The sequence below is a fragment of the Poecilia mexicana genome, unplaced genomic scaffold (assembly GCF_051168715.1).
Source record: "Poecilia mexicana isolate PSO_F unplaced genomic scaffold, ASM5116871v1 scaffold_7, whole genome shotgun sequence".
Classification (NCBI taxonomy): Eukaryota; Metazoa; Chordata; class Actinopteri; order Cyprinodontiformes; family Poeciliidae; genus Poecilia; species Poecilia mexicana.
The window spans coordinates 29,175,796-29,199,935 of NW_028263376.1; the positions used below are offsets into that span (position 1 = coordinate 29,175,796).

The 24,140-nt window shown below is 39.2% G+C and overlaps 1 protein-coding gene across 1 annotated transcript in view; it reads left to right on the forward strand.

Annotated features, from left to right (window-relative positions):
- Nucleotides 1–24,140, forward strand: part of LOC106928592 (forkhead box protein J3-like) — a 78,384-nt gene that overhangs the window by 17,863 nt on the left and 36,381 nt on the right. The window lies entirely within an intron of this gene.

Genomic DNA, 24,140 nt, shown 5'->3' on the forward strand with positions numbered 1-24,140 from the left:
CAGTCTAAAACTCTTGTACCAGCAGGGGGCACTAATGTCTATATTGCCCCATTGAAAAGCAGCTGTCCTTCTAACTTGCAGCACTACTGAAAACATGAAAGTACTCAGCATGGCTAAAGTAGTACTCAGCTAAAGTTCTACCAAAAGAATATTTCTGCTTGTTCTCTTTGACATTGTTTACCTTTTCCATCTTGAAAAAACACAATATAAAATAAAACTACATCCTTGGGTTTCTTAGTGAAAGTGTTGGTTAGCGTGTTTTTTTTAGAGTTGGCCAGTACATCATAGTTTCCAACAATCTCATGATATTCAGTTCATTTGTAGGGAAACTGTGTTTTAAAGGATCTTTATTTTGCATATTATATGTGACTATTCTTTCCTCCTTCTCTGGTTTTGTCACATTTGGTTGTGCCTGTTCTGTGTGTTTTTTCACACTTCCATTAATACCTTTGTAGAGTGTATTTGGTGTATTATTCTATACCCGATTGCTCCTAAAGTTTCAGTCTGGACATTTGTATTTTTGTCTTCTTCTTCACACTTTTACTGATGGTCTAATCACGAGCTAACCTATCTAAATATTGCTTTGATCTTGGCACCCACTGTCTTTCTCCATAAGAGGCAGTACTTACAGCTTGTGGTTTTCATCTCATTGCCAAATCTCTAAGATCACCGTTACTGTTATGTATGTGACCCTATGGTCCTCTTTGATGTTCTTGGCCGGAAAAACCTTGCAGCCCTGCACAGCATTCCTGCAGCTCCTAACAGCCTTAGAAGAACAAAATCCATTTCTGCAGCTTGAAGGTCTAAAACGTTCCCAAAAACGTTGAAAACTAAGGTCCGTTTGCTTGTTTCACATTTCTCTCAAATGTTGATGTTTTATATACCATAAATATGAAATATAGTAGGAGTTAAATTATTTTAATTCCACTTTAACATTTCCCGTTTTTTTTATTTGCTAACATTTAAGCATGTCTGACTCAACAAGAGGAATTAATATTGGCTACCGATTGCATCATATCCTATGAAACTCATACTGATGGTGCTCGGGGTGCCACGCACCGACTGATCCCGCTGTTGCCTTAAACAGCACGGAAACCTTTTAGTGAACTGAGAATGATTGACAGGTGCATTTTGTCTCATTCAGGGGACATTATTAAATCCTTATGCAAATGTAGCAATGCAAATCCTGGCTAATACGAGCAGAAAGGTGCCGCTGTTATTGGAGACAAATGAATAGATCCCCGTGGTTGTGTCTTGGGGATTCTGTGGCTTATTAGTGAAGAAGGGGATGGATATAGTCCTTCGACTGATGCACTGAAAAGGCTGTCTGCAAACTATGAACCAATTCATCTCCCTGAGAGTGGGAACGTTTTTCCTCTTCTCTCATTATTTCTCTTCCCTTTCACTTTCCATCTTCATCTCCTGAGCGCTTGCACTCCACCAAACCTCCTCCCCTCCTCCTCCTCCTCCCTCAGCCCTCCCCGTCAGTCACTCCTCTCGTCTCTTCTTCTCTTTTGCGTTCACAAACTCGTGTTTGTTCCCTGTCTGTAATCTTGAACGCACCGTTCCCTGAACATAGACGCATGCCAGAAACGGAGACAAAAAGGTTATGATCCAAGCCCGGGCTTTTTGCTGGCAGAGTTCCTTCACCTGCACATTCAATCAATTAGATTTTCTTTTTTTTTGTCTCCAGAGAGGTGATAAAGGTTACCAAGACAATTTTTGGCTTTTTCTTTCCGCTGCTCATGAATGCATTCTGCTGTTGGTTGTACTGGAGCGCCAGCATATTATTGTACCCCATAATTACAGCATGATATGTATTGATTGTGTATGTGTGTGACTGAATCCTGTTAAGATCATTAACACACCGGTGGCACTGAGATATTCTTCTCGGTCTGGCATTGCAGAGCTATGCCGCTTTTTAATAAGCCTGGTACAATACTTACAATCTATTGAATAAATCAGAAAAGCAGCAGGGCAAACATTTTGACTTTTTTTTTTTTTTCTTTTTTTAGATTCTAATAAATAATTAAAAAGTTTGACATTCATCTGTAAAAAGCTAATCTTTGGCTTGTCCTCAAACTTGTCTTTTAGAAACTTCAAGTGCCTTCAATATCTGTCACATTTGCTCATGTTAAAGCCACACATTTCATTGCATTTCATGAGAAAAGAAAACGATACATGGCTTTCATTTTTTTATTCTCAGACAAAAATCTGAAAGGTGTGGCATGCATTTGCTTTACTATAGTCAAAGGGGGCTGAATAAAGTCCAGTGAAACCAGTTGTCTATAGAATTTACTCAATTAATGAATACTAGAAGGACAAGGTGTTGCTTCGGTCAGACGAGGTTAAAATTGAAGTATTGGGCCTGCAAACGAAATAGGTGTGGCAGAAAACCAACACTGCATGTCATCCAGAAAACTCTATCCCTGCTGTAAAACACAGTGATGACAGCATCATGCTGAGGTATGCTTTTCTTTGGCAGGGAAAGAGTTGATAGAAAGATGAAGTAGAGATTCACTCACTACAGCTGGGGCTGCAAAACAATGGTACAGATCAAAGCGTTTTTGCGCGTCGGAATGACTTGGTGAAAGTCCAGACCTAAATTCATCTGTGAATCTGATCAGATCATTATTTATAGAAATGGTTGAGATCCACAAATAATTTTTCTTCCACTTTCTATTTGTGCAGCTCTACGTTATTCTGCCGCATAAACCAGGTGCATCAAACTCATCTTCATTTTGGGCCGTATCAAAAATCTGAATGTTCTTAAAAGAGCCGGTTGTCCCAGAATGAATTGACAAAACCCATTAAATTGCTAAAATACCAATAAATTGCTATTTCAGCATTCACTAAGCGTTTCTTAAAATTAAATACTATTGAACATCTTTTCACACTGATCAGTCCATCCAGGATTCTGTGATTAATTTAGAAATATTTGGAAATAATTTTTACAAAATTTGCACCGTGTGATGTTAAATGTGGCTTTTTATTATTCACCGTATTGATCACAGACTATAACTTGACATCAGGGCAGCAGTCACGGAAACCCAATGTTTTTTGGCCAAATTTGAGAGAAAAAATGTCAGTAAAATCTGAAAAATGTTGGGATCTGTTGAATTTATGTGAATTGTGTGCATTTTTGAAAAACTGGAGGGAGTTCTTTAGGGCTGAAACGATTCCTCGAATGATTCGAGTACCTCGATTACTAAAATTCCTCGAGGAAAATTTACCTGCCTCGAAGCTTCTTTAATTTATGTTTTATTAGTTAGCGCACCGTGTTCCGGCCGGGACTTCATTTGCGTTGCGCGGAGCTCTCACTTCCGCCTCTGAGTTGTTGACAAAAGCTAAGTCTCAGCGGCATAAAGTCCAATCTTCAAGATTGGCCCGTGGGGATTTTATTGATTGATGATAATGCCCGACTTTTTATCGTTTTTGGGGAACCAATAAGCATCCTTAAAATGACTGGGGAATGCCTGGAGTACGGCAGCATTTCTCCTCCGGGGCTGCTGGTTGAAAGCGAACGGCGGGAAGAGCGCTGAGGTGAGCGGGTAGACTGAACAGGGCGGGCGGCTGAGTAGCTGATGCTTACCGTGTAAATGTAGCTTTACCGACGAACCGCACAATAAATTTCATATCCCGGTCTGAAGAAACGGGTGGCGGAGCGCATCGTACATGGCTGGTAGATGAGTTTCTGAGTGTGACCAGTGAAGGTGTCGTAAATATCCCGTATTGCTTCCCCCGTGTTCGTCCCCCGGTCTAACGGTTCGTCAGTCCGCTGGTCTATTTCCTCCCCTCCACCCCATGTTCGTTCATTCGCCCTCTCCTCCCACTCCAGGCGGCATTTCCCGTATTTTCAAACCCAAAGCGTGACAGGTTAGGTGGCAAGGTGAGTTTAATTAATCTATTAAACTCACTGAAGATGAATACATAAACTAAAAGCTGGATTGTAGACATTTTTTATAAGTGTGGCCTATGTGGTTTTGGTGGCTTCTATCGGTGTGGTAATGAATGACAAGGAGCTGCTCAAGTTGGCATCAGCTGTTTCTTTAATTCTCCATCTGCATTTCACAGAACGGGCATGGAGGTAAGGTCAGTCTCTGGCATAAAACAAGCTCCTCGTCAGTGATCCTCATGGCTCTGAGGATCACCCATAATACAATAACCACAACAAAATAATTTAAAATTACAGTGATCGTATAGTGGATTTTGTTTTACAATAAAAGGACAACCAGTGAGTCTCCTTTTTAGAGAAAATAAAGTAACTAATTAAAATGTTCTGAAAAATAAAATAAAATGCTGACATTTTATTTACTGGATGCCATTTTTATGTTTTAGTTTATATAACCTTGCATTTTAGAACAGTGCAAAAACATAAATTAACCACATCATTGTATAAAACTGTTAATATAAAACTCAGTGTCATGCTAACCATCTGCTACAGGAGGTTTGGTAAAACATACCTGCATTTCACAGAACGGGCATGGAGGTAAGGTCAGTCTCTGGCATAAAACAAGCTCCTGCAAGGAGGAGCCATAATGTTACCACGTGGGAAATTCCCACTGCACTTTCCCACGAACTAAACATTCTCAAACACGACAAAAACAACATAATAACAGAACTAGCGTGACCCAGACCGAACATATTTCAACAATATGCAAAAACGACAACCACAAACGCACTTCACAAAATGCATTAATAATATTTCTTTAACACATGGCAGAGACACGTTACCTCGTCAGTGATCCTCATGGCTCTGAGGATTACCCATAATACCTCGCTCTTTCTAGGGTGAATGCAATACAACTTTTTACCAGCAGATGGTGCATTTTAGCAGGATTTAACCTCAACCATTTTAACTATGTTACATAAGCATATTTGGGAGCCTGCCTCTTTGTTATTAAATTCAATATAATTTCAGATTTTTCTATAACTTTTCTTCTGGTTAACTTAGAAAGTGAGCTATTATTGTTACAGGTTAGTTTTCTAAACTACAAAAAAGCAACTGTTAGGGATGCTCAAATATGAAAAATTGGACTGATATTGATATCTGATAGTAACACCGGTATTATGCCAGATTTACCAATATTTCATTTTAGAATTTTATTTTATCCGATTACTCGATTAATCGTAAGAATAATCGATAGATTACTCGATTACTAAAATATTCGTTTACAACAGCCCTAGAGTTCTTGTTGTAATTTGGAGTCTAGAGGGGCCACATGACATTTGGGCCCCCAGGCCCTCAGTTTGACACGTGTGGCATAAAAACCCACCTGGATTTGGAAGTTGTAACCAAACCTAATGTAAACAAACTGAATGTGTCTGAATAGCTTCTGAAGCTTCTCTTAAGCATAACTCAAAGTACATTATTTTGAGTGAGGTTAACGTATTAGTTTGTACAGAAAGGCTTTAGACCATTGCTTTCTGGCTGACCTAACCCATCACAGCAGGGCTTGTTTTGTGTCGGCCGTCACAGGGAACGTTACATAAGCCCGGCTCATTCCGGTTAAGGTGATTGCTGTCTGCTGCACACAGTGGGATCCAGACTCAAAGATTGTCTTATTGACAGATTCTACAGATATTGTTGGTTGACAATATCAACCAACAAGTGTGTGAAGTGCACACTTTTTTTTTTCTTCTTCTTCTTCTGAATTTAGACTTGAGGCAAACTCTCATGCTTTCAGGAAACACTTTGCATATACGATGCGTCCGGATTGTCTTGTCTCCGTTCGCCTGCCGCCGCGTGTGCACGTACGCTCACACACACGAACCGGTGGACCCAGAGAGAGAGAGACTCCCGCTCAGGTAGGCAGAGTACGTGTGCAGTCTGCAGATTACACGCAGGGAGCTCGGCAGGAGATGAGATGGGAGGAGGAAGAGAGGTGTGTGTGTGTGTGTGTGTGTGTGTGTGTGTTGGGGGGTTTGCTGTTGGAGAGCAGCGGAGAGGTTTACTACCCAGTACACGCACTCCGTCTGCTCTGTATGATAATGTGAGAGTGCAGGAATGGCAGAGTTTAAACCAGGACAACATGCATGCACCAACTCCACCACACGAACGCGTACGACTGCCGTGTTGAACGGGTTGAATTTACCCACACGGTCTCACTTTCAGATGTATCAAAAGTGAAAGCAGATATCTTTCTCTTGTACTCATTCAGCCTCTCAAGGTCACGAGAGTTTTGGGTTCTTTGGCAAGAGAAAATGAATATGGAGAGAACTCTTTTTTTTTTTTTTTTTTTTTTTTTTTTTCATCTGAGAAGTATTGACGAGAAGCTTCAGCTCGAGCATGCATGCATAAACGATTTGCTTTTGGACCTTGTTGAATCTTCTTAAAACATCTAGCGTTACAAGCATGCGTACCATTTTTTTTTTCCTTTTTTTTCCAATGTTTTCCTTAAAGCATGGGAGTGAGCTGGAAGAGGGCTATGACTGGAAACGGCGTTGCATCAGAATGCGTCATACCGGTGTTATTTAGTATCTCTGGAATGTTTTTATCTCCCCCATGTTATCTCTACCAGCCTCGCTCTCACTCCCCTGCTTTTGTGCTCGAACATGTCCTGCCCCCACTGCCCCCAACCCTCCTCTTAAAAAACCCCCAAACATCCCTATCTGGTCCACGTGTCGGTATACTCTCGAGGCCACCTTGACTACAGCTTATAATGAGCACTTAGTGGGACACCAACGTCCACTGCAGGTTTCCCATTTTCTGTCTTTGTCCTTTTGCCGCCAGCTTGTAGGGGTGAGGCATCGGAAAATAAAATAATGTCCTGCAATTTAAATTTTGTTTTATTCTTCTATGAATAAGTGGAGGGTATTACTTCAACATTTTATTGAGACTGTATTATGTCAAATAAGTTTTGAGGTTTACATTATTCATCCTGTGTTTTTTTTTTTTTTTTAAGTATTTTCAATATAATTTAGCTTCCTTTATCAGCAGCACCCTTTTCTATCCTCACCACTGTCAGCAGATTTCAAAACGTAGATATTTTGGCCTAGATTTCAAACTGTTGGCTTCTGCTGTCGGTCTGTGTTAGGGGTATGGCTGGCTGAAAGCATACAAGATTTTACACATTTAAGAAACAAGACATTTTTATTTTCTGGGATTTTTATACAGCTTGAGCTACCTGTCGGAGTTGATCGGTCACATTTTTTTCTTGTTTAGTTCAATAACAGACTAAAAGTTTACTCTAACCATTTACCTTTAATCTCCATTTAGAAAGCTGATGATGTTGTTTAGTTTATGCAGCAAAGTTCCCTTTGGAAATGGACTGAAAGACCAAGAAGAGGGAGATTGGTAGATAATGTGGAGTTTAAAACAACAAATGATTAGCTGGTGTCTGTCGATTGTGCTGGCTTTTACAGCAAGTAAAGGACAACTACAAAGAGATTAAAACTTTTTCAGAAATATTTTCATGACTATCAATATTTGCATTAAGAATAAGGTCCCAGTTGAGGAACTGTAAAACGTATTGCCCTTCTGTGATTTGGGGCCGCCTGTTTTAAAGTGGTTGGTGGGAAACATGACAGCAGAACTCCTTCATGATTTCCACCTGAGGCCGCGGTTAGCTTTCTAAACGCTCAACTTTCTAAATGACGAATTGCTTTTTCTACCCAGATTTTTAAATATGAATATGTCGGGGACAGTAATTTATATCCTGGGTTGTTTACCTGAACTGATAAGATGCTCACAGATAATAAATGGACAAGTGATTTATCAAAGCGTGTGTAAAGATTTCTCAAACTGCCCACTGAAATAAATGGTGGTGTGAATGAAACATTTTAAATTAATAATAAAAAAAAAAAATCTCAATTATACTGATCATAATTTAAACTCTGAATGCATGCAAGCATGTATTACTTTAGAAAACAAAGATACATATTTATATATTTAACAAATCAAGGCAACTAAAGTGGTTGATCATAAAAGTTAGCCGTGTTTAACAAAAAGATAAATTGGATAGTTGTGGATCTTCCGTTTATCCTGTCCTTCCTGATATGCAATGTCTCTTCTGTAATTTCCTTTCCGCTGTGTCGCCTTGTGTTGTTATACAGGATGACAGGAAAATGAGGCAGTAATATGGGCCCCGTTCACTGCAAGACTCTGTTTCTGTTGGGTTGTGCTTAAAAGCAAGAGGAATAAAAGCTCTTGAAGTCTGCAATGTAGGTGCTATTCACATAGTTTGAACAAAAAAAGGCAGTTCTTCTTTATTCTTTTCTAAATCTGATTAAATTCTGACCACAGATTATGTTGGGTTCATGTTGTGATGCATTTTTCAGAAAATCAACTGAGTTGAATGATGAAAATGATGCTGATAATCTGAAAGCTTAAAAAGACATTGAGATGTTTAAATTGTAATTTCTATATGTGGGTATGACGATGTCTGGAACTTGATATCAGTATTCTGCAAGTCATCTAAGAAGTAGTGAAGAGTGCCACTCCTGCTCCTTTTTCTAATTGTCTTGTTTCCTGATTCCTGTCTTTTGAGTCCTTCCTTCCTTTTTCCTTTATTTAGTCTTTTCTCCCATTCTTCTTTCTCTCTTTGCCTTTTTTGTTGTGGTGTCATTCTTTCTGTCCTTTGTTTTATTTATATTTCCTTTTCTCTATCCTTCATTCACTGATTCCTTTCCTTCTTCCTTCCCGCTCCCCTCTTTCTTTCTTGTTCTCAAATGTTATGTCCTTCATTTCATTTCATTAATTTGATCCTTCCTTTATTCTTTCATTTGTTCTCTTTGTTGATTCTTTCCTTACTTGCATCCATCTTATTTCCTTCCATTGCTTTTCTTATTGTGCCCTCCTTCCTTGTTTCACTTCTCCCTTCCTTTCTTTTGGTTTCCTTCTATCCATGTTTCCTTTCTTGCAGCTTGCTTGCCTACTACTAGTTCTCCTATTTACTTCACTTCACCCTTTCTTCATCCCTTCCTTTCTAGTGTCCAAATGTTGCATTTCATCTTCCTTCCTACCTAACTTCATTGCATCCTGTCTTGTGGCCTCCATCCATTCCTCCTTCTTCGTTTCCTTCTTACTGCTGCATGTGAGCTTCCTTCCTTGCTTCCCCTCCTTCATCCTTTGTGTCCTCCTTTCTTGTATTAGCCTGCTGTTGAGATAAATTCATAGTGAAATTTACGACTTCATTTTATGAAGGAATAGTTAGGGATTTTAGACCAAAAGGACATGTGAACCATGTATGCAGCACTTACAAAACACAGTCCAGACTTGTGCAGTCGGTGCTGACTAAATCGGTCTCTCTGAAACCCCGAGGCTTCAGGCAAAACTCTCATGCAGCCAAGCTAATTGCGTGCAAATTAGTAAAGCCTAATGTGAGGCTGTGAAGGGCAGCCGTGCCACTGAGGCCTTTGCCCTTTGGCTGACCACTGCATATGACAGACAATCACCTGATATGAATCATTACTAGGCAATTTATTCAGGGTCACCACCCTTACTGCTACATGTGAGCTCTACAGCTGAGAGCCTCGGCAGTCAACACTTTGCGTATGCTTCATTTCCATCACCTGTTTTGATCATTTTGGTTTAATACAAAGGTGCGTAAGGCCACACCAACGCACATCTGTCCACATGTGGAAGAGAATGTATTAATATTAGAGGTGGAGTGAAACATGAGATGACACGATGGACAATAGTTGGTTCACGATGAGACTTTAGGAATAATTTTTTGAAAAACCAAGAAACTCAATTTTATTGTTTTTCACATATAAAATTGAGCTTTCATAAAAGTGTCTAGAAAAGCCCCCCAGTAATAATCAGTGTAGAACAGTTCAGTCAATGTTTCACATCTCTAAAAGGCCTCCTGATTTATTAATAATAATAAAAATAAAAAAAGCAATGAGCATTGCATATTCACGCTGCTGGATTGTAACCATGTTGCAAACTTCACTTTAAAATGCAAAAAGACGAAATTGGAGCACAAGGTAAAAGACATAGTAAGCAGTTTATTGAAACCAACATTTAAACTGAAACATCAGCTCATTAGTTGAAACAAAAACTTTAAACAGAACTAGAGGTATCAAAGAAAGTACTAGTATGGTTTAGGCCCATTCAGAAGTTAGTTCAGTCGTTCTTGACGCGAGTGTTGCAGTCATTGCTCGATGTGTTGAAGATGGCTTCATGAAGGACATCCACGGTCTGGATCTGGCATCTGCCTTTCTAAACGTCTCTTTCAGTCTAGTTTCAAATGTTTTGTTTCTAATGTGATTTAGATCAGGGGAACATGGAGGAGTTTTGAAAACAGGGATGTTGGTTCCCCTGGAAGAAGTCCTTTGTAAGATGAACTGTGTCGCCCCTTCTGACGAAAGACTCAGTAACCACTGCACAGCCCAGGGCTTTCAATCATAAAGGGTTTTCAGTCATAAAGGGCTGCCCACTGCAGCATCTCCACATAGCCAGCAGTAGCTTCACTTCCCTGCACAACCTGAAGATCCATCGTTCCACTGAAGGAAAAAGTTCTTGTGACATCCTCTTACCCTTTCAGTAACAACGGAAACCATCAATACACATTTTTCTCAGACTTTCCCTTAATCTTTTATTGATTACCTATGGTTATCGGAGCTGCTGTCATTATCAGTAAGAGCCTTAATTTGGGTCAAGGATCAGTCTGTGTCTTCACGGACACACAGTTGGATGCTCTGGCTGAGCACAGGTGAAATTTAGTGGCTCGTGAACTTGGCTTTTGTGTCTTGACCCCCAGAGGACCCGTTCAAATTTCACAATTACAGTCTTGCATGGGCAGAGCTGGAGTGCCGTGAGAGGCTTGTGCAGCTCAACAGTCCTGCCAAAGACGGAAAACATTTGGACGTTATGATCAGCGGGTCAAGCTGGTATGAATGCTGCCCTGTGGATGGATTTGGACTTTTAAGGCTAATGTTCTTAAAGCTTTCATTAGCTGATTAACTACTTGTATGGGAGTTCACTTGTACAAAGTAAAATCAATTTTACATTTAAAAATATATCAACACACAGGAGTCAGAAGGTTGGCGAATTCAGTACTCTTCCCTCTCTTTCTGCCATACATGAATAAGTAAACAATATTTCAAATATAATGTTTTGAACTCCAGCTTTCAGAAACATTCCTCAGTCAGAGGTTTGCTTGACAATAGATGATAAAACTGCTCACTTTCTTTCAGCAGTGAGCTGTAATCATCAAACTTGCCTTTGATGATTACAGAGGTCGCAGACATTGAAAAACACATAGCGAACCCTTCCCCGTCACACCTCTGAGGTTTCACCGATTAACACGCCCAGCTCCACCAGATGTTACCATTTAAATATGATAATGCAAGAGCGCAAGCCTAACATTGTCCTATGAGAGAACCTCAGATGACATGCATGTGGTCTGCTTTATAACAAGCAGAGGGAGCGCTCCGTTTGAAGCAGTCCCTGGTCTGTCTCAGACTACTCTACGCTGTCCCTTCAGTAGATGCGCCTCTGCTTCTTCTCCTGCTGCCTGCACGGCCACCATTGTTAAACAACTGTCTAGACCAATGATGCGATCGACTGGTGAAGTAATGCAAAGCTCAGATGTTTTCATTCCTCGCGTGGGTGTCCATTGTCTCCTTTGTGTCTCACGGTTGCGCTCGAGCACTAAAACCCCGAGTTGTTTAACAATTGGAAAAAAAACTATCCATAGCATGAGAAGTTGCTGTCTTTAAAAATAAAACCCCACAGGACAATAGTTCAAAAAAACTCATCCCTCGTGTTCTTTTAAAGGTGACTGTAACGTATCTGTTGTTATCCCTGTCGAAATGTGAGATCAATTACATTTTTTCTTTGCCATTAATAAGTATGGCAGCCATATTTTTTTTTGTACGGAATCTATTTTTTCCAAAATTGGTTTCAGGTTTTCAAAGATGGAGTTATTTAGTAGGACAGATTTTTGGAGATGTTTCTTCACTCTTCTCCTCCGTGTGCTCTTTGACAAGACAAGCTGGGATCCTCATTAAGCTCTTGTCCCTGTTTTAATTGTTGTGAACTGACTGTAGGTGTGGTGACGTTTACATTTACATCTTTACATGTCCATTTATAGTAACAATAACAAAAACAAAAAACAAAACAGAACCTAATTATTGCAAAGCCTGCATGGAGGCAAGCAAGTCGGTAACCATTTAGATATAAAAAAGGAGCAATTAACTTTTGTAGGGAAACGGTAGGCAAGGGTTTCTGTTCATAATGAAATTTGCACTTTGGATTCGGCTGTACAAGTTGTTGGAAACCGAATGTCCTGACGTCATAAGAATCTTTCATCCAAATGTAAAATTAAATGTAATGTTATTTTTTTTTTTTGTTTTTCTGGTGTCGAAACATCTTTGATGATTAGAAGTATCCAGTAGGGCAGCTTACCATGGTGATTGACTAGTTTCTAGTGGATTTGTGTTGGCTTCATGATATGTCTTAAAAAAAATAAAAAATAAATAAATAAATAAAATATATATATATATATATATATATATATATATATATTAGAAACTGAAGGAAGAATGTGAAACTATTCCACAGTTTTTCTTTTTTAAGTCAGTATTCAGAAAAGCCATGGGAATCACCATATTGGCATTTAACATAAACGGATGGGGCTTTGCATTTAATTGAACTGCTCTTTATGTGGACTTTCAGCCTTGGAGACATTTTCAGCCTCTTTCTGCTCACACATACTTATACGTTTAACCCCAATGTTGTTCATTCCCCTGGCAGATTTAAATTTATAAAGGAATCTTCTGCTTTGACCAACATGATTGAAAAGGATATAGATGCGTTTCAGATATGATCCAAGGAAGAAGTTACTGCTCAGTGACAGGTCGCCTTGCAAAATCTCATCTGAGCGAAGAAGACGACTTCTGGTCTTCTTTTTGGAGGTCTGATAATATGAGCTGAAAGGTTTGGCCACAATGACGTAGCAGTCGTTTGACATGAAACAGGAGAAACATTCAACCCAAAGAACATCATCTATACAGTCGGCTTGGTGGTGGGAGCAAAGTGAAAAAGAAGACAAAATCAAAATTCTCAATCTCAGTCTGCACAAAGGACAATTTCAGAAAAATAGGCGGCTAAATTTGTAAAAAAAACAAAAACAACAGTTGGCAAAAATATCCAAGTTTTTGAGGGGCCTGAATTAAATCCAATACAGAATCTGTGGTAGTAAAGATTAGGCTGATGGCAAAGAGGCTTTCCAACCTCAGAGATTTACAACTAAGACAGCAGTAAAGACGTGTAAAAAGCTTCTCAGACTCACTAAAAATAACTTTGAATCCGTCAGGAGTAGGAGTAATTTTTAACTGTATATACACTATCTACATAAAAACGCAGCATATATCGATGCAGCTATTAATTATGCTCGTGTGAAAATCCACGGTAGGAGCTTTTAATTATGTACTAATCACTAGAACCAGTGTTGGTATTAAATTCTTAATTAAAAGCGAGGAATTTCTCTCGCTATCTCCTCGAGCGTTTGGCACGCGCCCAGCGCTGTGTTCTGCTCTCCAACCAGCCAGGCCCACAGCACTCTCCATATGGCTAATAACAGGCTTAAGGCTGGTTTCCCTAGCACTGTGGAATGCAACAATTATGCCACAGAATGAGCTTATTTTGCTTGTTATAGGCTTCACGTCCTGCCTGACATGAGTCTGTCGTTTGTCAGGCCCCCAAACTAACATCGGAACGTCTCGTAAAAACGTTCCAGCGGAGGCAAGATGTTTATCTGGTTCAGCAGAACAAGCCCACTCGAGTGAATGAAGATCTGCGCTGTAAAACATTTATGGTGCTCCTTATAGAAGAACAAGATGGTCTTGGGGTTTATTTTAGGTTATTTATTTTTTTACATTCAGATTCTTTTCTTTTCTTTTTTAGTTGTCCTCAAACAACTGATGTTCCACACCCCAAAAAAGATGTTTGGAAAAAAAAATGAGACATGCAAACAGAAACTCTTGAACTCTTGTGCTGGTTGAGCTGCCTTTAAATTGATGACGACAAGCTGATCTCTTATTGGCTTTATTGACATTGAGAGTGAGAGGTGGGAGCGAGACGTTAATCGGGAGTCTTAACATCACATTTACTCGGTACTCGTCTGTGTCTGAGAATAAGACATACAGCCCACTGGGTCGTCATTCATTCCTTTATATTCCTTTGTGTTTTGACAGTCTTTCCAAAGTGTTTTGTGGACATTTGTGGGCATTTTTTGTTGGTTTTTAGTAGGGATGCACAGATCAGACAGAACATCGCGGGCCAATTTTTGACCTCTGGTTTCTATAAAGCTTTTATCTACTACGTCTGATGCTCATAGCCAATTCTGATTTATTTTTAAGGCCTAAACGTATTTATGCTGCTTCTTTTTTGTCAGTCATTATTAAAGTTTGGAACAACGGTGCGGAAATGACTCTGAAACAGGGTTTTACTCATTTAAAACAAATTGGATTTCAGTTTTGGATTTTTTTTTTTTACTATAAAAATCAGTGTCTTGTGTGTGCATCAGTGTTAAAATGCAGACACTGAGCTTAACTCTGAATTCTCTAAAAGGCTCTAAATATTTCAGGATTCAACATGTTCCATCACACAAGTCGAAAGCGTTAGAAAATAAATCTTCAGCCTTGCTGATATCTATTAAGTCAGCTCCGGGTCACCTTACTCCCTCACCAGTTGGACAAAACCTCCCCAAGTTGGGTATGACTTGACATTGTGTAGAAAATTACTTTCTTTTTTACTTTTTTGCCAAAAAGACAGGTATGAAATCAGCACAGCTTGACTGTAAGCCACTCCGGAGTGTAAGTCGCATCAGTCGAAAAGTGTGCGGTGAAGAGAAAAACGACATAAGTCGCACTGGAGTAATTGGAGAAATTGTCAACCGTGACTTTCTGCGTCTACATAACTAGAAACCGTCTAGCGTAAACGGCAGTCCATCAGATCTCGAATAAACGAAAAAAAAAACTAAAAAAAACAAAAGGCTGTCGCTGGATTTTATTCGGATTCGCATGAAGTGCAGCCCGAGCGTTGCTTCCTGCGCGTCCTGCTTCTCTCGCTCGCACACCTTCTCTCCCGGAAAGCCGCTGACAGAGACTGTCACTTCACCGCAGTCCGATGGCTGACACTACAGCAGCACAGCAACAGGAAGTGTGCCACCGTGACCTAGTTCGATCTGTGTTATTTCTGAAACACGTCAGTGGAATTACAACTGCGAGCATTTGTCTTTCTATATTAGTTGCAAAATTAGAAATCCTGCTAATTTGACGCAGGAAGGATGTTCAGGATACACTTACCAGGTTTATCTGATTTTTGTCATTTGTTATCGCACGGACTATAGCCGAGGTTTTTGCTCTCAAGATCTAAGTGTGTCGTGTAAACAATACACATGCAATTGCAGCTAATGCACTGCATTTCATTAGCTATATTTCTCTGCCTTTGAATGTCTTGTTTTTATGCGTTTGAGGGTCTGTTCTTATTTTAGCCATTGTATTTTATTTCACAATAAAAGTTTGTGGCTTGAAGGAATGTGATGTGGAAGCCAATTTCCTCCTAGAGCCAGTCCCAAATTGGCAAAAAATACCTTTATTCATAAGCGCTGCTCCCTCTGAATCCCCATATTGTATTTATTATTCATGTTTTCTATTTAGTAAGTCTCTTTTACCTCTATATTTTTTCACTCTACATGCATCATAAGAAGGGAAAAAAAACCCATACAAGTGACTCATAAAGTAAAAGCTTTCATTAACAAACAAGGCAGGCTGTCTTAATGGTTCCGAGTTCAGTTATATACTGGGTTTAAGTGGGTTAGAACAACAGTGTATCGCTCTGCTCTCAGATTTTATGGATCACACAAGCACAATGTAGCTCATAATTGTAGAAAATTGTATTTAGTTTTCAACAATATTATAAGTAAAGATCTGGAAAAGTGCGGGGCACCTTCTTATGCAACTCCCTTTACTGTGGGACCACAGGGAAAAAAAATAAATAAATCAAGTGCACTCATTCACAAGAAACAGAATTGGGATTTATGACCTACTTTTTGTCTAAATATGTTGAATTCCAGTAACTTAATGACTCACAAGTTTAAATTTGATGTAGCTGCTCAGATGTGTTGCACTGCTGATTGGTGCAGGCACCGCCGACTTGCAAATCTTACAAATCATGCATTTTCAATCCACATCTTTGTTTTAGAATCTAAAGTATTTCCACACACCATCCATTAATTCAAAACCCCCACCAGGGGTTATCCTGCTGCTTCCCCCCTCGTCCTCTTCCCACTTTCCTGACTTTTCAGAACAACATCTGACACCACATCTGGATGACGATGTTTTTTTTTATGATCACTTGGTGCCAAAATCAAAATTCCATGCTAGCTGTGATTACTTTCTTGGTTTGTATGACATCTGGCCGACGTGGCACGTATGTAAACTTTTGACCAACACTGTGTCTGGTAACGTGCTCAGGCAAACAAACAAAACGCAAAAATCCAGCCTACAGATACGCGTGTTCCAGGCGCACACGCGCCGTTAGGAAATTCACCTTTTCCCATAGTCGACGTGTGTGAGGAAAAGTAGAGTGTGGGGGAAGGGCCTATCAAATGAAATGAATATGTATAAGATGGGGTTTAAAATACCGTCTTGTATTCAGCCCTGCATGCTCACCGAGCGTCTGTCACTCTGTCAGCATCAGGATATAATAAGGCGGCATTTCAATGACGCTCAGAACTCCGGAGGCTCTCACATCTAAGACACCTGTCCGTATGCGCACGTACCCCGAACTGCCTCCTCCAGCCGACTCCTGCTCCCTGTTTCTTTTTAGCGCACCCTCCTTTCTCCTCGGCTTCTTTTTCCTCTTTGCCTTCAAACTGTACCACATCTTACTCTTTCTTTATGCTCTGCATGGCTCAGCTGAAAGGGTAGTAAAGTCTTCTTTTTCTCTTCTCCTGCCATTTTTTCCTTTTTCTTTTTGTTTCTTTTCTGTTTGCAGATGCACACGGGTTACTTCTTTTTTCTTTTTTCTTAACACCACAGCACACACCTGTAGGGCTCTGGACCCTCCTGAATACTGCTGGGTGTGTGCGCCTGTGGACACAGGTTAACACTCCTGCCAGCAAACCTTTTGGCCTTTGACTCCGGTCTCCCTGCAAACACACACATCAGTAGACATTTCTCAGGGATCTACAGAATGCACACAGGCACAAAAGGCTCATATTTTACCTTGCTCAAAAAAAAAAAAAAAAAAAAACCCAACAAAATATAAACTTTCAGGCTGTTTATTACAGCTTACCAAGGTACACTGAAACTGTTTTTCATCCCAGCCTCTAAATCTCACAATCCATCGCATAACGCCACAGTGGACCCACATGTTTGATCCCTCACATCCTTTAAATGTCATCTTGTAAAGTTTTGGTCGCTTTAATCGTTCGTCGTCCTTATACGGAAGAAGACATCCCTTCCCTAAACAGCAAATCTGTTGATGGATGATTCAACCTAAAGATCAATGTCCATCCTGGGACCGGAGATCAGATGAATGTAAATGTCACAGATCTGCAAGATACTGGGAAAAGAAAGAAAGAAAGAAAACATGAATAACATTTTATTTTTCTGTAAAATGATCTGTATGGCTGTCAAGCAGTTTGAAAGTTTACCTGCAAATATATTAATTGGATTTTTTTTTTCCTTCTAAATTTGTTGTGAGATGGTTGAAATTAAATTAAGGAGAAAGATGGCTATTTTTCACACCTGGTAAAGACAATTAAAAATCCTTGAAATTAATTCATTTGTATTACAGTAACATAATCACACACAGAAAAACAAAAACAAAACAAACATCTATAAAACTCACGAAGAGAACTGCAGCTGAGGGTTGCTTGTCGGAGTCATCATTTTTCCCAAGCGATCATTAAATGCTAGATACATGCCAACTGCTTTTCTTTGTGTAGAGTGAAACCAGAAAAAAGTATTTCCTGTTGTAGCTTTGCAAACATAAACATATGGAGTTTACTAAACTCTACAGAGACGTTTGCTGAAACCATCTGCTAATGAGACAATGATTAAGCTTTTCTACATCAGTCCAGGTGGCTTTGAGGTTCATAAAAGTGGAAATCAGTAATAAGGCACTTTCATACTAAGCGTTACTGTAAGCATGGTGAGCAACCCGTGATGCTGTGGGCATCCCTATTCTAACATATCTGACTCGTATTACCAGATAGTAGGACACAAGCTGATTAAATTAAATGAAATTACCGCAGTGGGACAAAAATATTATGCACATATCGAAAAAATGGCTCTCGTATTAATCATTTATCATTGTGAGCTGTGTGTGTCCGAGGTGTAAATGGTGGATGAGAACGTTCTAATTGCTTGGGTTATAAAGAAGGACAGAAACTTTATCCTATATACAATGTACTTGAGAAAAGTCTCAACAATTAGCATAATCTGCTACTACTCTTGTTTGACAAACAAGCTAACTTATACCTCTAGTCCATTTCTCTGTGCATCCAAACTGTGTGTGTGTATATATATATATATATATATATATATATATATATATATATATATATATATATATATATATATATATATATATATATATATATATATATATATATATATAAAACAAAAAAAGGGTCTTGCATGACAAGAAGGATTGAACCAGAAGCCCTTATCTTAAGTCCATTTTTGGTATTTGAGATATATATATATATATATATATATATATATATATATATATATATATATATATATATATATATATGAAAACACTTTTTTTTCCTGATTTGGAATGACACTTTAGCCTTTTTGCATACAAATGAACACATAGTCGTGACCCTCGGCCGTAAACATCAGTGTTCAACATTAGGAACTGCTGCTATTGTTCTGTTCTCAAAATACATTCAGTCAGCTGCGCTGTATTACTCAAGGTTGAACACAGTTGGGGTTCACCTGGGTCGCTTGTTTTTTTTTGTGTGTGCAGGCACATAAGCTAAAAAAAAAAAAACCTGAGTTAGTTCACCTTCAAAACTACCTAATAGTGCGCCCTTCAGATCTAACACACTCAATACGGGAGTAGCAAATTAATTAATTTGTGCGACTCAACAAAGCTCAGTGTCAACATTAAGACACTGAAGATATTTAGCCATAAACAGCAGCAGATGATGGCTTACTGTCGGTTTAAGTACGGATCTTTTATTATGCACATAGCATTGTATAAAAGTGAGCATTTGACTGATGGCCATCGTGGGAATATTTTGCTCCACAACTGAGTGAAACAAACATTACAACACAGATCTTATTATTGAAATCTTTTAACTTTGGATTGTTTTATCCAATAGCTGTTTATTTGTTTTAAATTACCTGACGGCAACGTCAGATTTAAAAACGGCTTTGTTTCTTAAAAAGGAGCCACATCAGGTCAGCGAGTGATTCCAGGATGCATTGCATTCACACAAATAATCTGACTGCTTAAATTGTCCCAAACTATGCCCAAGAAGTTCTGAGGGAAACCTTCATTTGAGTTCGGGTTTGATTGTTTTGGATAATATTACAAGTTTTTTTTGTTTTGAGCTTCTGATTTATTACCGTCAGCCTTTTTGAAACGACTTCAGAGGAATCATCCTCTCGTGTTGAACTCAGACGTCATGACCCAAATCACCCAAACTTAACATAACGTCAGTCTTCTCCTCGTTTCCTTGGCGTGCCGCCGCAAACAACGCTCACCTTGTCTCATATATGCCTACAGCGAGCAAACTGCTCTCTGATTTGACCTTAGCATGCTGTACCTACTAACACATATTTTACACATACATCACATCGTACCACATTGCATTTCGTCAAGAAGTCATTCACGGTTATCAAGCCTGCTTTACGGAACTAACCTCTTCAAGTTCAAGATGTTGCAGTCCATATTAAGCCTCGGCATAATAAATGTGCAAATTATATGTACACTCACAGAGCCTGACATAAGTAATAAATGTTTAAAAATGGAAATTTGACCTTATTTTTCTGCAACAGAACTGTAAATCTTCCGCCTCTGAAACGGCAGATGAAAACAAGAGATTATAAAATGAACACGCACGCAGGTGCGTTTTTGTCTGCGTATACACGATTTTTAGTCAAACAAAAGTCATTATTTAATGATACAATATGTGCACCAGCGCTTAAGGACCAAACATTTATTAGATATTTTTCCTGTGGGAATGAGACAACCGAGAGTTTTCAGCGCGTGCTTAATCCCGGTTGACGCACTCGGTTTTAAAAGTATAAGACGGAATAGATTTTATGTCTCCTCATAAAAAAGCTAATTGTTCCACTCCGTCTCGAGTATTCATACCCCTTAGACCTTTTTATGGGTCATCATATTATTACCATTAACTTTATTTTATTGAGATTTTACGCTGTGGACCAGGGGGTTTCACATCCTAGCCTCGAGTGCTGGTGTCCTGCAACTTTTAGTTTCATCTGTGCTTCAACTTGACCGAGTCAAATAATGAGATCATTAGCAGGACTCTGGAGACGTTCACTGCATCCTGAGGACGTGATCCAGAATGACTGATTCAGGTGTGTTTGGACCAGGGACACGTGTAAAAGTTTCCTGACATCCACCCTCAAGGTCTGCTGTAGACCAACAAAAATCTAGCAACATTTTCCATTCAAAGAAACACATTTGACCCTGTTGCTACAAAATAAAACTCTCCTAGGGCCACATAAAATGATTTACTACATCAAATGTTTTATTATAAGAGCTACCAAATTTAAACTAATATGTATAAATATAGGAAAAAAAACCATTACAATGATGAGCCGTTCTTATATATGGAAATAAAGAAAGATAAGTAGCATAGTTGGAAGCTGGTTACTTTTAAATGCCTGTTGTAGATATTATATGCAGATTTTGCATTAGAACCTACTGACAATTTCTCATTGATCTATAAAGAGCCACAAGTGGCTTTAGAGCTGCAGGTTGCATCAAAGTGATGGAGAGGAAAATGAATGCTTGCTAAAATTTGTTCATCAAAAATTCTGAGAGGGTGGTGAGGGTTGCTGTGTGGACAACTTCTAGTCTCCACAGTTTTAGCCTCATGGAAGACTAGCAAGAAAACCTTTTTTTATTTTTTAAAATGAAAAAAAGTTTTCCAGTTGGCATAAAAGTGACATGTGCACAATGTGGAAGAAGATGCTCAGATTTTTTTTTTTTACCACTAAGTTAATTGCAATGTCTGGTATAAAACTGGCTTCATATTAACTTGAAAATGCCAAATCCATTGCAAAACATGAAGGTGGCAGCAATATATGCCAAGTGGATGCTTTTTATTTATCAGGGAAGTCATCAGAGTTGATGGGAAGGTGGGCAGAGATGGATGCAGGACAATCCTGGAAGGAAAGCTGGTAGATTCTGTAAAAGTCTCGAGACTGGATCAGAGATCCACCTTCCATCAGGACAACAGCCCCAAACAAACAACCAGAGCTGCTGTAGAGTAGCTTAGATAAAATATATCCATGTGTTAGGATGGCTCTGTTAAAGCCCTGGCCTAAATATGACTGATTATTTGTGTCGAGACTTGAAAGTGTCTGATCACAGGTGCTCTCCTTCCAGCGCGACTGAGCTTGAGCTGTTTCACAAACGAGCCTTGGTAAAGATTTCTTCTATCTACCCAAAGCTACAGTAGAGACATGTAGCGGTGTAGGCTGGTTTAATCATTTAAAATCCCCGTAGATTTCATAGACGTTGTAACATTAGTAGTTGATGTCAGTTTAATTTGTTTTAAGAACTAAATACTGTGGATTATTGATGATGAATATATGAATATTTTATCAAATGATTATTTCTATGGGGAAGATATTAAAACCCAGAAGTTACGTTTGCCTGCTGCTATTACATTTAATTCTCAATGTAATTTTATGTCTTCGTAAAAACCGCTATCGGTTTCATTTGGACCAAATGAATAAGAATCCTAAGAATTTCCTCATCTACAGATTACAGTCCAACAAAAATGCATTTACGGTTCGGCTTAATATGTCATGGAAACATTAAAAGAGAAAGTGTTCATGCAGTTTAGTTCATGGCAGAGTTACAAGATCCCCTCCTCCCCCCACCGATCTTACACATTATCCTTCCTGTGCGTGTTTTAAAGACACTCAGACACGCTCACACACAACGCCAAACGCTTGTGTGGTCCATCAGCCGCTGGGCAGTGATGGCGTTGCCCCAGCAAGGCCCAGAAAGCTCATTAATCAAGCCGAGCAAGGAGTGGGTGGAAGGAGGATGCAGTGGTGGATTTCATTATCTTACTTCACAGCACTGCTAATCAGTACGTTTATTGATGGTGACTATCCCCATTCACTGAAAGATTATAGTTTCTGTAATATGAGGGGGGGGGGGAGACATTCACTCATGCAGTTTATATTTAGACGCACAAACTGTACATTTGCAATCTGTGCGAGCAAGCTGGCTCGGATTGATGCTTTCCAGGTAGGAGAATCGTCTTATGTATGTTTTTATAATTACATGCACACACACACACACACACACACACACACACACACACACACACACACACACACACGCACACACGCACACACACACACACACACACACATATGCAAGCCCAGCACCTAATGTCCTAATGTCTGTAATAAAGAATGGTTTTGTTTCTTGCAGCTAACAGCAGGAAAAAATAAAAAGTGGGTATGTTATTTTTTTGCACATAAATGAAGAGAAAATTTATATTTATATCGAAGTAAATTTTAAATATTCCAAGGCTTCCCCCCAGAAAACCCGCTAAGTCCAGTGGTTGGGTGCTAGGGCGGTCATTCAGCCAGCAGCCCGTCGTGTTTTTGAGTTAAATTCTCTTAAAAATTGACAGGAAATTTTAAAATATCACTTGATAATGATGTACTATTGAAAGACTGGAAGATTAATACCTGAACACCAACTATGAAGTCTTAAACATTTTAAAGAGACTTGGATAAATAATCAGTGCTTAGCCTGGCGGGGGCACAAGTAAAGCCTGGTGGCCCACCAGGCTTATAATACGCTGGGGCAATTAAGCCTGTCCCAATAAGCAATTAATCAATTAATCTCTAAATAAATTAAAATGAGCTTGATTCTGATGATTAATATGCTTTTTTTTTTTTTTTTTTTTACATTCTGAAACATTTCATTTATGGTTTTGGTTGTAAGTGGTTCCATCTTATTTATTGTTTTTCCTTTTGTTGGGTTTTATCTTGGATATTTAAGATGTCTTCCGGTTCCTGTGTTAAGTGTTCTTTGCGATATTAAAGTCTGTTTGTCTTCGGGAGGGCAAACTTGCATTACGAAGGACACAATGGTCACTGATGGTCTGTGTCTCCATACATCTACTTGCTGTTCATTTAAAATATGTGAAAGGCTTTCTTTGTTGAGGTTGGACATTATCTGTTATCTATGGTTGTTTTAAGCTATCCACCAAAGTTATTTGAAATGTCATCAAATCAACAAACACTGTTCAAGACGAATCGAACGACGAAGTCAGCTGTTGTGAGTCCAGTCACACGAAGCGAGGAAGTCCATACTCAAACATTTAAAAGCAAAGACTTCCGAGTCATCGTTTATGTTTTTTCAAAAGGAAACCAATATCAAGTATTTGTGCTGTGAGATCTGCTTTCTTTTCTCCTCGTCTGCTGAATAGAAGCTGTTTCCACTGCAGTTTGACCATTTTAATGCATCCGGACGAAGCCGTTACCTTTTTGTTATGTTTTGAAGCAGGGTTGCGTTATTTCACACACATCGATGAGTCCACGGGGAGCTCAGCATTTTATCCAGAGACTCCTTCAGGTGTAAACTGGGGCCTGATTTTCAAATGGCTGCTCTCGCTGCTGAATCCAGGAAACGGCTCTAAAAATCACCACCAACTCTGTTGACCCATCAGGGGCCCCACTTTTGATTCCACACGGTGGGAATAATTTTCCCCCAAAACTTTTAGTGACATTATACGGACTGAATTTAAGCCTCTAAGAGATTTGTTTTTTATTGTTGGCTCGAGTGATTTTTTTTTTTTTTTTAATTTCTCTTAAGCACCATTGAAGATCAAGGACAAACATACAAGAAAATGCCAGAGTGTGCAAAGTCTGAAATACACAAGATTGTGCAGACGCTGCAAGACGTGCACAGGTGTGCATAAACTGCTTGGGTTATA